The sequence below is a fragment of the Rhinopithecus roxellana genome, chromosome 5, assembly GCF_007565055.1.
Source record: "Rhinopithecus roxellana isolate Shanxi Qingling chromosome 5, ASM756505v1, whole genome shotgun sequence".
Taxonomy (NCBI): Eukaryota; Metazoa; Chordata; class Mammalia; order Primates; family Cercopithecidae; genus Rhinopithecus; species Rhinopithecus roxellana.
In genome coordinates this window covers 121,944,505-121,959,001 of record NC_044553.1, presented here as the reverse complement: position 1 = coordinate 121,959,001, position 14,497 = coordinate 121,944,505, and positions in this window count along the sequence as shown.

Below are 14,497 nucleotides of genomic sequence, written 5' to 3'. Positions count from 1 at the left end.
GTCCCCATTTTGGCTCCATCCTGGGTCCTGCCCCTCGCCAGGCCTCTGCCTGGACCATCCGCTCCCCAGGAAGCTTCAGCCCTGGGGTGCCCATGCCCACAAGCCCACCCCAGCCCTGACGCCTCCCAGCCGAGCCAGGAACCTGGGTCTGGGCTCCCTCCTCAACCCTCAAAAGTTCTGCCCATCTCACCTGCCCTGAGAATTTGCGGTACCTGCCCTACTTCCACCACTCTCACCCTACTCTTTCCAAATGCATCTACCATCCTGTTCTGTGCCCTGTATATTCATTTTCCACATAATTTAAAATGCAGGTCTGGCCAGGCCCCCTCCACACGGACAACCTGGGTCCTGCTCTTCCCAGACCCCAGCCACCTGTGACCCCTCCTGCCTCATGCTACCTGTGGCCACTCAGCCTTTGCTCCTGCTGCTGTCCCGACTGAGATGTCCTAACCACCTTGCCCACCCTCTCTCACCCCTCAGCACCTGCCCTGGCTTCACGCTGCCACCTCCCAGCCACCTGGTACCCTCCACAGCGCCGCCCCTGCCGCTTCTGCCCAGATCTGTTCTGTGCCCAGCACGTGTTATTGGCTTGATCTACTTGCAGGTCTGTCCCCACTAACTCGAACAGCCCTGAGGGCAGGAACGGTTACCCCAGCTACAGTTCCGGAGCCCCAGGAGGAGCTCAGAGGACCTGTGGGAAATGTGGTTCCTACAGGCAATGACTTCCTGAATGCAACGTCACATGTCACCTTGGAGGCAAAGACCCCATAAAAACCTTAATCATATTCAAGGGTAAGTGCCAGCTTGCCTCCCCAGGCGATTATTCCACCTGAAGGTTTATGTGCAAGGTGCAGGAATGTGGGGCTGGAAGCCACATGGGCAAGGGCAGACCAGCCAGGCATGGCGGCCCTGGCGGGTGCCTGATTGTGGCAGCGCAGACCACGCTGCTGGCCCCCACCTCCATCTTGGCTGGGTTCGTTTCTTTCTTCCTTGATCTGTCTGTGAGAGGCCAGGACCCCAAATGCATACCAGGGGAAGGGGCTGCCTCTTGCTAGCTCCCCCACCTGGGATGCTAAGCTAGAGGGGCATTTGCGTCTTTCATGGAGTGGCGTCCCCACACCCACCATCTCTCTCCCTGTCCCGACAGGAAAGGAGCTTGGCTTTTCCTGGGCACAGCCTAATGGTGTTGGTGACCGGGGTAGGAAGGTCCTGGGACTCGGGTGAGTAATGTACCCACCTACGGCTTCCCCCAGCCAGTCATGTCCAGCCAGGCACAGCCTCTCATGGGGCCCAGACATGTCCTGTGCCAGGCAAAGAGGGTGGCATGAGAAGGGGAGGGGCTCTGGCAGGAGGGACAGGGAGTCCATGGGTGGTGAAAGCTGATGACAAGCTGTTCACATGGGATGCCTTCCATAGAAGCAGGCCCGTGCCTATGGGGTTTCCAGAGGGAGACCCGGTTCCTTCTCACAGGCCACCTGCAGCCATACAGTGTGATGTGCACTGACAGATGGGGGCTGGTGGGGCAGAAACCTGGGACATCCCTGCCACAGGCAGGGACCTTCTCACCTTGGGGCTTGTACCCTCCTGCATTTCCTCATCCTAAAAATCTCATCCCTACCAGCTCTAGCCTAGCTAATTTGTCACTCAGGCTCCAGGGCTCAGCTGAGATGTCACCTCCTCTAGGAAGCTTTCCCTGAACCTTCCCTACCCCTGACCATCTAGGTCTGGCTTTGGGGCCCTGCCATGCATCTCTGCCACCCGCGCTGTTTCTCTTGCAGCTTCTATTGCACCATGTCCTTGTCGATTCCTCTTCATTCTGTGAGCCCAAGAGGGCAGGGACCAACGTCCTCATGTATCCCAGCAGAGCCTGCACACAGGAGGTACCTCGGTCATGTTGGTTGACTGAAAGCCCTGTCAGCCAGCAAGAGGCAGGCAGTGATGAGGGGACCTCAGAGGGGTGCTCTGGACTGTTACCTCAGAAGAGGAACTATGCAGAGTGGGGCGGGCTGGCTGGGGATGCAGCCGAGGGAGGAGGCTGACCTCCCATGGCCACCCCGCCCCTCCACATGCACCAGGGCTTGCCCCCGGGTCAGGGCACTGGACTGCTGTTTCAATGCAAAGAAAGAGTCCTGGCCGGGGAGTCTGGAGGTTCCAGTCTCTGTTTTCATCAGTGTGTTTTAGTCAAGGCACTTTTACTCTCTCTGGACTTCTGTCTCCTCAAATGCAAAATGAAGAGCTGGACCGGAAACTTGTTCCATCCAGTTCCAATATCTCCTCTTTTGCACGAAGGACGTGGGCTTGGAGTCAGAGGAACTGGGTTCAAGAGCTGGGGCTCCATTTACCAGATGTAAGTCCTTGGCCAGGTTACTTAATCTCCCAAAGCTGCAATTTTCTCACCTGTAGAGCAGGACCGACAACCATTAGCTACCTCTCAGATTCTTGGGATTAGATATGCTTTCGGGTGAAAACGCTCCATGCACTTTAAGGCACTATGCGACTGTTGGTTATTATTGTGGTTATTTTTTCTTTTCTATTTATTTATTTATTTATTTATTGTTTACTTAGCAACAAGGTCTCCCTATGTTGCCTAGGCTAGCCTCAAAACCCTGGGCTCAAATGATCCTCCCGTCTTGGCCTTCCAAAATACTGGGTTTAGAGGCAGGAGCCACCCACCCAGCCTAGTTATTATTGCTCTTGATAGCATTATTTTTCACCAATACCTAATTAGTTATTTGATGATCTCTCATCTCACTAGAGTTAAGCTCCAGGAAGGCAGGAGCTGGCATGTTCCTGTTTTTTTTGTTTTTGTTTTGGTTTTGGTTTTTTTTTTTTTTTTGAGACAGAGTCTCTCTCTGTTGCCCAGGCTGGAGTGCAGTGACACAACCTCGGCTCGCTGCAAGCTCCGCCTCCTGGGTTCAAGCGATTCTTCTGCCTCAGCCTCCCAAGCAGCTGGGATTGCAGGTGCCGCCACCACGCCCGGCTACTTTTTGTATTTGTAGTAGAGACGGGGTTTCACCACATTGGCCAGGCTGATCTCGAACTCCTGGCTTCAGGTGATCTGCCCGCCTCAGCCTCCCAAAGTGCTGGGATGACAGGTGTGAGCCATTGCACCTGGCCTCCTGTTGTATTACAGGTGTGAGCCACCGCGCCTGGCCTCCTGTTGTATTCTTGGAGGCCAGCTCGAAGCCTGGCTTATCTTATGTCCTTGAAAGAATTTTGCTCAATAAATAAATAAATAAATGACTAAATGAGTTGAATGGAATGAATGAATACACGAATGAATGAACTCTATTTACTTAGCAGGGCAAATAAGGGAGCAGAAATGCCTCCTGGGCCGCCCAGGCTGTGCTGCGTTGGTAGAGGCAGGAGGGAAAGAGGGAAAAAAGCAACTAAGGGCAGCGAGACAAGGCCACTTCCCAATCCTGCCTGGGCGAGGCGCCTTGCAGGGGCCCCTGCGTCTGAGCCCTCTCTCTGGTCATGCTCTCCTTTGCTTTTCACACCCCCTGCCAGGTCAGCCAGCTGAGCAGGGGGCGGAGGAAGGAGGGCTGGCTGCAGCCAGGCCATTCTGGTTTGTTTACCAACAGCACAATCCTCCTGGGCCATGACACAGTCAGCAGCATCTGACCCAGTTAAATATATCTCCTCTACCGGCCTGGACCACACAGCCAGCCCCTGCAGGACACGTAGACCAGGGACCACCCGCTCATCCTTCTGGCTTGGCGCTGGGCCTCCTCCTGACCCCAGAGCCCTGTGTCCCCAGGGAGCAAATGGCCGATCCGGGTCTGAAATAAACTGCAGTCTCTAGTTGAACTCATGTAGATAGTTTCATCTTGGACAGAATCGGAGGATTTAAGGGGGGAAAACTCTATTTGTCCAGCAGTAAACAATAACATGGCTCATCTCCCTTGGACGGCATATTTGCAGTCATTATGAATGTTTATGAAGAGTATCTGCTAATGTTAAGAAACATTTTAGTCTCTTTACATAACTCTCTATTAATGTTATTACTCGTGGCTGGGCACGGTGGCTCAAGCCTGTAATCCCAGCACTTTGGGAGGCCGAGATGGGCGGATCACAAGGTCAGGAGATCGAGACCATCCTGGCTAACACAGTGAAACCTCATCTTTACTAAAAACACAAAAAATTAGCCGGGTGTGGTGGCGGGCGCCTGTAGTCCCAGCTACTTGGGAGGCTGAGGCAGGAGAATGGCCTAAACCCAGGAGGCGGAGCTTGCAGTGAGCTGAGATCTGGCCACTGCACTCTAGCCTGGGCGACAGAGCGAGACTCCGTCTCAAAAAAAAAAAAAAAAAATGTTATTACTCTAGTGTTAAGTGGTACAAAAAGCATACAAAATTAGATACATAACGTGAGTATAATCCTGTCTTTTAAAAAGCATATAAATATGTCTGGAAGGAATCTCAAGAAACTGTCAACACAGTTTGCCTCCCAGGAGGGGAACTGGGCTCTAGGGCATGAGATGGGAGAGAGACTTTTTCTTTTTATGCCCTTTTGTATGCTTTTAATTTTGAACTGTGCAAATTTATTATGTATTCATAAGCAGATAAGTAAAAAAATAAAATACAGATCTGACAAAGCAAAAAGAGAGGGGCCAGAAATAACACTCAGAGGTAAAGAGTACTCATGTGGGTGATGCACGGTGAAGAGAGGCTCCTTTCTCTACTGAGAGAAAAGCTGGCCTTATGCCCAGATAAACCAAAACGTCAGCCTTACAAACCGGTGCAAGTGATTAGCAAAGCTCAGCATCCGAGGCATAACAAAGACATACCTGCCTTAAAACATTTCCCCACAGCACCTGAAATTGCAGCCTTTGGAGTCGTTCCTTAGTCTGAAGTACAGCTTCTCCAAAGTCTCCTTGCAAACATTCAGGGGCATCGGGTGTTACCATGTTATTTTTATGTTTAGTTTTATATTATTTTTTGAGATGGAGACTCGCTCTCTGGTCCAGGCTGGAGTGCAGTGGCAGGATCTCAGCTCACTGCAACCTCTGCCTCCTGGGTTCAAGCGATTCCACTGCCTGAGCCTCCTGAGTACCTGGGATTACAGGCGCTTGATGCCATCCCCGGCTAATTTTTTGTATTTTTAGTAGAGACAGGATTTCGCCATGTTGGGCAGGCTGGTCTCGAACTCATGACCTCAGGTGATCAGCCCACCTTGGCCTCCCAAAGTGCTGGGGTTACAGGCGTGAGCCACTGCGCCTGGCCATGATATTTTATCACATGAACCGAAATGAAATAGGGAGACGCACTGTGAGAAAGTTTTAATTGGGACTGGGCATGGTGTCTCACTCCTGTAATCCCAGCACTTTGGGAGGCCAAGGTAGGAGGATCACTTGAACCTGTGAGTTTGAGACCAGTTTGGACAATATAGTGAGACCTTAGCTCTACAAAAAAAATTCTTTTTTAAAAGAAAGTTTTGATTCAAGTCATTTCTTGTTTTTGAGTTTATTCTTAATTTCCCATACAAATATAAACTTTCTCCTAATAGCACTGATTATAAAATAGCACATGATCAAGTAGCAAATTTGGAAAATACAGAATGTTATAAAGAATTTAAAAATCAGGCTTGGTGGCTCACGCCTATAATTCGTGTACTTTGGGAGGCAGAGGTAGGAGGATGACTTGAGTCCAGGAGTTCAAGACCAGCTTGGGCAACATGGCAAAACCCTGTCTCTAAAAAAAATTAAAATCAGCTGGACATGGCGGCATACATCTATAGTCCCAGTTACTTAGGAGTCTGAGGTGAGAGGATCACTTGAGCCTGGGAGGTTGAGGCTGCAGTGAGCCAAGATCGTGCCACTGTACTCCAGCCTAGGTGACAGAGTGAAATCCTCTCTCTCAAATAAAAAGAAAATAATTTAAAAATCGAACCATGTACATCACATCCCTGAGGGAGCAGAGAGCCTGGCACATTCCAAGAGAAAAAAGGAAAAAAAAAATGATGTGAGCTAGATAACAGTGTTGCAGGCTAAAGTTGCAAGAAAACCACTAAGGACTTGGAAGCAGAACAGGGACAGAAGTGTTTTTTGTTTGTTTACATGCGGGGTCTGCTATTGTTGTCCAGGCTGGTCCTGAACTCCTGGCCTCAAGCAATGCTCCCACCTCAGCCCCCAAAGTAGCTGGGATTGTACAGGGATGAGCTACTGTGCCTGGCTCAGTGACAGGGTTTTAAAAGAACACTTGAGCTGGGCCAGGCACAGTGGCTCACACCTGTAGTTCCAGCACTTTGAGAGGCTAAGGCGGGAGGATCACTTGAACCCACAAGTTCAAGATCAGCCTGGGCAACATAGTGAGATCCCACCTCTACAAAAAAAAGTTTTTTAATTAGCCAGGTATGATGGTGCACCCTTGTAGTTCCAGCTACTCAAGAGGCTAAGGTAGGAGGATCTCTTGAGCCCGGGAGGTCAAGGTTAGTGAGTCGTGATCATGTCACTGCACTTCAGCCTGGGTGACAGAGTGACACCCCTGCCTCAAAATAAAAGACAACACTTGAGCTGTAGATTGGATCACAATAAGAGGTATCCATTATGCTTGGAGAAATTTAAAAATGAGATAAAGGGTATCCTGGAATAGACTGTTCATATGTACTGGAAATAGAAAGGAATATGAGAAGTAGGATATGCTAGAAATGCAGAAATAAAATGACAATAAAAAAAGGACTTAGAAGTCATTCATAATTCCACCATCCAGGAAAGTTGACTTCCTTCTAGTGCTCCCTCTTTGTGTCCTACTTTTCTCCTAAGAGTATATTCTGAGCATTTTCCCATGATATCAAATATTCTTGAGAATATGATTTTTAATGGCCACCTAATCATTCTATCATATAGATATGCAAACATTTATTTGACCAGTCCTGTGTTGTGAGGCATTCGGGTTGTCTCAAGTTTTTGCTAGGTTCAATTATGCTGTCATGGACTTTTCATCCAAGTTGCATGTAACAGAGAACCTAGTTCAAACAAGCATGAAGCGAACAGGAGTCAGTGGTGAAACTCAGCAGTTAAGAGGAAAGAAGCGTTGGGCAAGGCTCAGTCAGGGATCCTGCTCCATTTCCCTGGAGTTCTTCAGGGTTTGCCCTTCTCTGTTGGCAGTGGTGCCCTCAGGCTGGCTCCTCTGCAGCCCTTGCGTGATAAACTTTTCTGTTCATGACCATGGGAGTGGCCTGTTTTGCTCTGACTGGGCCACCTGATGAAAGGCTAGGGATGAGGGAGGGAATCTATAGCCCTGACTGTCTTGGGTCTGGGTTCCCAGTCTGTCCTTGAGCGGGCAACTGTGGCAAGACATGTGAGGGTGGCTGTTGCACGATGTAGGGGAATGGGGGGAAATGCTGAGGACATAACCAAAGAACATCCTCTGGCTACTCAGAGAGGGCCTGTAGACCAGCAGCCTCCGCATCACCTGGGAACTTGCTGGACATGACTCCCAGACCTAGCAGATCAGTCTGCATTTTAATAAGAGTTCCAGGAGACAGTTCTCACGTTGAAGTTGAGAAGCCCTGCCCTCTGGCACCCTTGTGTAGGGATCCCTGAAAATAGAATGGCTGGATCAACAGTATGGATGTTTTAAAAATTATTATTATTATTATTATTATTATTATTATTATTGAGATGGAGTTTCGCTCTTGTTGCCCAGGCTGGAGTGCAATGGCGGGATCTCGGCTCACCGCAAACTCCGTCTCCCAGGTTCAAGCAATTCTCCTGCCTCAGCCTCCCGAGTAGCTGGGATTACAGACATGTACCACCACACCTGGCTAATTTTGTATTTTTAGCAGAGACGGGGTTTCTCCGTGTTGAGGCTGGTCTTAACTTCGACCTTAGGTGATCCACCCCCCTCGGCCTCCCAAAGTGCTGGAATTACATGTGTGAGCCACTGCCGCGCCCGGCATAATTTTTTTCTTTTTTTTTTTGAGACAGAGTCTCGCTCTGACGCCCAGGCTGGAGTGCAGTGGCCCAATATCGGCTCACTGCAAGCTCCACCTCCCAGTTCAAGCAATTCTCCTGCCTCAGCCTCCAGAGTGGCTGGGATTACAGGCGCCTGCCACCACGCCCGGCTAATGTTTTGTATTTTTAGTAGAGACGGGGTTTCACCGTGTTAGCCAGGATGGTCTCCATCTCCTGACCTCGTGATCCGCCCGCCTCGGCCTCCCAAAGTGCTGGGATTACAGGCGTGAGCCACTGTGCCCCGCCGGCCTGAAAATTCTTCATACACATTGTCAAATTGTCCTATAAAAGGTTCTGTCTCTTCACATTCCCACCCTGGGATCTGGGTTCTGTTTGAGGCCTAGAACTCATGCAACTTGGGGAAGCCCTTTAAGAAAAAGAATAAACAATTAAGTACAAAAGTGAATATTTAGAATAATAGAAAATTTAAGGATACCTTGGCCAGGCATGGTCGCTCACGCCTGTAATCTCAGCACTTCGGGAGGGCGAGGTGGGATGACTGCTTGAGCTGAGGAGTTGAGACCAGCCTGAGCAACACAGTGAGACCCTGTCTCTACCAAAGTTTAAAAAAAAAAATTAGCTGGGCATAGTGGTGTATACCTGCAGTCCCAGCTGCTTGGGGGGCTGAGGTAGGAGGATCACTTGAACCCTGAAAGTCGAGGCTGCAGTGAGCCCTGATCATACCACTGCACTACAACCTGGGTGACAGAGCGAGACCCTGTCTCAAAAAAAAAAAAAAAAAAAAAAGATGCCTCAAAAATCATAAAATAACATCATTGGTTTTAATTATCAATAGGTTGAAACATTTGAAAATGCCTTATTTGTAAGTAAAAATAGTCGTACGGTGAGAGAGCAATTCCACATATTTCAACCTACTTTCTCACTACATTTCTGGCTGCATTTTCTTTTTCTTAGCAACTTTATTGAAATGCAATTACCTTACCATACAATTTATCGATTAAAATGTACAGTTCGATGGCTTTTACTGCATATTCACAGAACTATGCAGCTTTCATTACTATCAATTTTAGGACCTTTTGTTTCATCAGACCAAAAATAAACCCTATTTCCCTTCTCTGATACCACTCAGTCCCCTCCTCCCTAGGTAACCACGAATATATTTTCTGTTTCTATATATTTTCCTGTTCTGGACATTTCATAATCATACAATTGTAGTCGTTTAAGCCTGAATTCTTTCACTTATTATTACTATTTTTTCTGAGATCTGGCAGAAATTGTTTTCAAGCTTCATTCACATCATAGCATATATCAAGTTCATTCCTTTCTATTGCTAAATACTATTGCATTGTATGGACATATCACATTTTATCCATTCATCAGTTAATGGACATTCAGTTGTTTCTATTTTTTTAACTATTGTGAATAATGCTGCTGTGAACATTTGTGTACAGGTTTCTTTCTTTTTCTTTTCTTTTCTTTTTTTTTTTTTTGAGACGGAGTCTCGCTCTGTCGCCCAGGTTGGAGTGCAGTGGCGCGATCTCAGCTCAATGCAATCTCTGCCTCCTGGGTTCAAGTGATTCTCCTGCCTCAGCCTCCCGAGTAGTTGGGATTATAGGCACCCACCACCATGCCCGGCTAATCTTTGTATTTTTAGTACAGACGGGGTTTTACCATGTTGACCAGGCTGGTCTCAAACTCCTGACCTCAGATGATCCGCCTGCCTCGGCCTCCCAAAGTGCTGGGATTACAGGCATGAGCCACCGCGCCTGGCCTGTGTACGGATTTATGTGTGGATGTTTTTTCATTTCTATTTCTCTTGGGTATGTACCTAGGAATGGAATTCTTGGGTCACATGACAAACTATCTTAATAAAAGTTCTCCAGAGAAACAAAACCAATAGGATGTAGATATGAAGTAGAGACTTCTTTTTTTTTTTTTTTTTTTGAGACGGAGTCTCACTCTGCCGCCCAGGCTGGAGTGCAGTGGCCGGATCTCAGCTCACTGCAAGCTCCGCCTCCCGGGTTTACGCCATTCTCCCGCGTCAGCCTCCCGAGCAGCTGGGACTACAGGCGCCCGCCACCTCACCTGGCTAGTTTTTTTTTTTGTTTTTGTTTTTTTTTGTTTTTTTTTGAGACAGAGTCTCGCTCTGTCGCCCAGGCTGGAGTGCAGTGGCCAGATCTCAGCTCACTGCAAGCTCCGCCTCCCGGGTTTACGCCATTCTCCTGCCTCAGCCTCCCGAGTAGCTGGAACTACAGGCGCCCGCCACATCTCCCAGCTAGTTTTTTGTATTTTTTTAGTAGAGACGGGGTTTCACCGTGTTAGCCAGGAACTACAGGCGCCCGCCACATCGCCCAGCTAGTTTTTTGTATTTTTTTAGTAGAGACGGGGTTTCACCGTGTTAGCCAGGATGGTCTCGATCTCCTGACCTCGTGATCCGCCCGTCTCGGCCTCCCAAAGTGCTGGGATTACAGGCTTGAGCCACCGCGCCCAGCAGAAGTAGAGACTTCTTATAACGAGCAAGCTGGAGATCCAGGAGAGCTGATGGTGCAGTTCTAGTCCAGACGCCAGCAGACTTGAAATCCAGAAAGAGCCACTGTTTCAGTGCAAGTCCGAAGGCAGGAAGAAGCCAACGTCTCAGTCAGGTAGGAGCAGTTCTCTCTCACTAGGGGAAGGGCAGCCTTTTTGTTCTATTCAGGCCTTCAACTGATGGGATGAGGCCTGCCCACATTAGGGAGAGCAATTCACTTTACTCGGCCCACAGATGTAAATGTTAATCTCGTCCAAGAACATGCTTACAGGCACACCCAGAATGTTTGACTAAATATCTGCATACTGTGTGACCCAGCCAAGTAGATAAAATCTTAGTAACAATACATTTAACTTTTTGAGTTGCCAAACTGTTTCCAAAGTACATACACTGTTTTATGTCCCCGCCAACAATGAATGACTCCAATTTCTCTGTATCCTCATCACTCGTTATTGTTTTTTTTTTTTGTTTTTTTTTTTTTAGACAGAGTCTAGCTCTGTCCCCCAGGCTGGAGTGCAGTCCCATGATCTCAGCTCACTGCAAGCTCCGCCTCCCGGGTTCACGCCATTCTCCTGCCTCAGCCTCCCGAGTAGCTGGGACTACAGGCGCTGCCACCATGCCTGGCTAATTTTTTTGTATTTTTAGTAGAGACAGGGTTTCACCGTGTTAGCCAGGATGGTCTCGATCTCCTGACCTCGTGATCCGCCCGTCTCGGCCTCCCAAAGTGCCGGGATTACGGGTGTGAGCCACCGTGCCCGGCCATTATTGTCTTTTTGTGAAGAGCTACACATTCTTTGCCGTTTTGAGTGATAACAATATTGCAATATCACTTTTTATAAAAATAATAGGAAGAAAATGTAGTCCTGTGTTTTAGTACATGGATATAAAATGTTCATTGATAGTTTTGGAACGTTTTCCATAGCCACCTCTGTAACTTGCTCGCAGATGCTTGTCCAGGCTGGGCCTCACTCATTGATCTCTGCAGGTGTGGTCCAGCCAGCCAGGTCCTCATTGCTCCTGGCCCTCAGCTCCCACCATGCCAATCCTTGAGAGGTTCATTGGTGATGAAATTGGGGTTATGGTGGAACAGCATTTTGTCCAGATCATTCTCCTTGAGGTCAACTTTGAGGTCTGGATGTTGGATGAGGCCCACCAGGGGCAGATGTCACTGGAGATAAAGGGACAGCCCTAGGACCACCTCTTCCAAGGCAGAGGGGGTCCCCCAGGCTAGAGCCATGCTTCATGCCACATATGCAGAGGGCACACACATGAGTCTTGAAGCTTAAACTACAATGTTTCATTTATTATAGTTTAGCCAACTCTGGCAATTGTTATGTGAAAACAAATTTCACCCAATATGACAGGAAATGCTAGGATTCTCATTTTATTTTGCATTTATCAATGAGGTTGACGTGATGGTTAATTTTAGGTGTCAACTTGACTGGATTATGGTATGGGGCCCACGTAGAACAAAAAGGCAGAGGAAAGGCAAATTCCCTCTCTTCTAAAGTGGGGACACCCTTCTTCTCCTGCTCCTGGACATCGGGGCTTCGGGTTCTCTGGGATGTGGACTCTGGGACTTGCACCAGAGGCTCCCTAGGTTTTCAGGTCTTCAGGTTCAGACTGACAGTTACAGCACTGGCTTCCCTGTTTCTAAGGCTTTCAGACTTGGATGAACCACGCTGCCAGCTTCCCTGGTTCTCCAATTTGCAGACCGCCTATCATGGGACTTTCCATGTGAGCCTATTCCCCCAATATATCCCCTCTCATATATCTATATCCTATTGGTTGTCTCTCTGTAGAGCCCTAATATAGCTGAACATTTCCCATGGCTATTATCCATTTGCATGTGTGTATATTTTCTATTTATGTACAGTGCTTGGCACAAAGAAAGTGCTTTAAAAAATAAATCTGGCCGGGCGCGGTGGCTCAAGCCTGTAATCCCAGCACTTTGGGAGGCCGAGACGGGCGGATCACGAGGTCAGGAGATCGAGACCATCCTGGCTAACACGGTGAAACCCCGTCTCTACTAAAAAAAAATACAAAAAACTAGCCGGGCGAGGTGGCGGGCACCTGTAGTCCCAGCTACTCGGGAGGCTGAGGCAGGAGAATGGCGTAAACTCGGGAGGCGGAGCTTGCAGTGAGCTGAGATCTGGCCACTGCACTCCAGCCTGGGCGACAGAGCGAGACTCCGTCTCAAAAAAAAAAAAAAAAAAAAAAAAAAAGTCTTTAGTAAGTGTTTTTGCCCCCTTTCCATTGGAGCGTTGTGTCCGAACTATCGGCTGTCCATCCAAATCTGTTCTCTTCTTCCGTAATTACATGGCAGCCTCCTTTGGAGTTAGATAGGTCCTTAGGTCTAAAGTTCTCTCTGATAAGTGTGTGAGCCACTTAAGGGTCTAAGTCTTGAGACAGTACAGAAGGTGAATCCCCTCCCCAGTCTTCCCCTCCCATAGAACATTTCTTTTTCTTCTTTTTCTTTATTTTTTTTTTGAGGTGGAGTCTTGCTGTGTCACCCAGGCTAGAGTGCAGTGGCACAATCTTGGCTCACTGCAACCTCCACCTTCTGCATTCAAGTGATGCTCCTGCTTCAGCCTCCTGAGTAGCTGGGATTACAGGTGCCTGCCACCATGTCCAGCTAATTTTTTTGTATTTTTAGTAGAGACGGGGTTTCACCATGTTGGCCAGGCTGGACTCAAACTCCTGAACTCAAGTGATCCGCCCGCCTTGGCCTCCCAAAGTGCTGGGATTACAGGTGTGAACCACTGTGTCCGGCCCCATAGGACATTTCTATAAACCAGCAATGACCATGCTGATGAGGACAAAAGCATGGAAATAGCAGAGAAACAAGATGGAAAGAACCTGGGACAGTCAGTGATCGTGTAGAGCAGATCCAAATTCAAACTCTTCTGTGTGAGAAATAATAATTTATATCTTATTTAAGCTATTGCATTTTGGGGTCTGTTATGGCATCATGTGTTACCTTAACCGATATGAACAAAGAGATTAACTGGTCAGAGGGCTTATGGCCCAACTAGTGGACAGACACTGCAATTACTCCCTAGGATGACCAGCCTAGCCCAATAAAGATGAGGCATGGGTAGTGAAGATGAAGTGCAACAACACTGGCTTTTGGGCTTGCCCATTTCATTTTCACTGCTCCCACTAAAATCCTGTGATGGACTCCACAGACGTACACTGCCTACAGATGGAGTCTGAGAGGGAGAGCATGCACCAGTCTACTGCCTAGACCCTTTGGCAGAACTTTTCCTCGTTGTGCAAGGTGATCTATACTTTTTTTTAAAGAATGAAAAAAAGGAGTAAAATAAAAGCAACAAACTTTATTGAACTGGTTCAAACCGGAACACCCTTATCTAGAACACGTTACTTATCCAGAACTGCGGCACTGCGACCCAGCAGAGGGCCACAGGCATCCATGGAAAGCACACCCTGAAGCTCAGTTACTTCATTCCTAGGACACTCTACGATCCTCCTTTGAAGTTCTTTTTGTTAGCTCAGAAGTTCTGAGTTAGGTTAAATGGTTTCCAAGCCCCCAACAATTTAGAAAAGGTACATTAGAAGAAGGGGTGTTAAGATCTGCAGTGTTTGGGGGAAAAAAAGAAAAAAAAAATTTTTATTTTTTAAGGGTAGAAGCTACCTCATCATATAAGCACAAAAATACTGAAGCAGCTGGCACAGTTACTGTTCAGAACTTAAGAACTGTGGCTAGAACCCCAGCATTATGGTAGAGGCTGATCAGGGAGGATCGCTTGAGCCTGGGAGGTCGAGGCTGCAGTGAGCTGTCATTGCACCACTGCACTCCAGCCTGGGTGACAGAGCAAAATCCTGTCTGTCTCTCTCTCTCTCTCACACACACACACACACAAAGATTTGTGGCCATGTAGCTCTTGATATGATTTAAACCGGGGGAAACAGTAGTACATCGCAGTAGGCCTGAAAGCACCAGATGCCCACATGAACCCAAGCCCTTAGGAGAGGTTAAGGTATGTTCCATATGTTCTGTTTAACCATGCAGTGACACAGTATCCTTTAAAGAG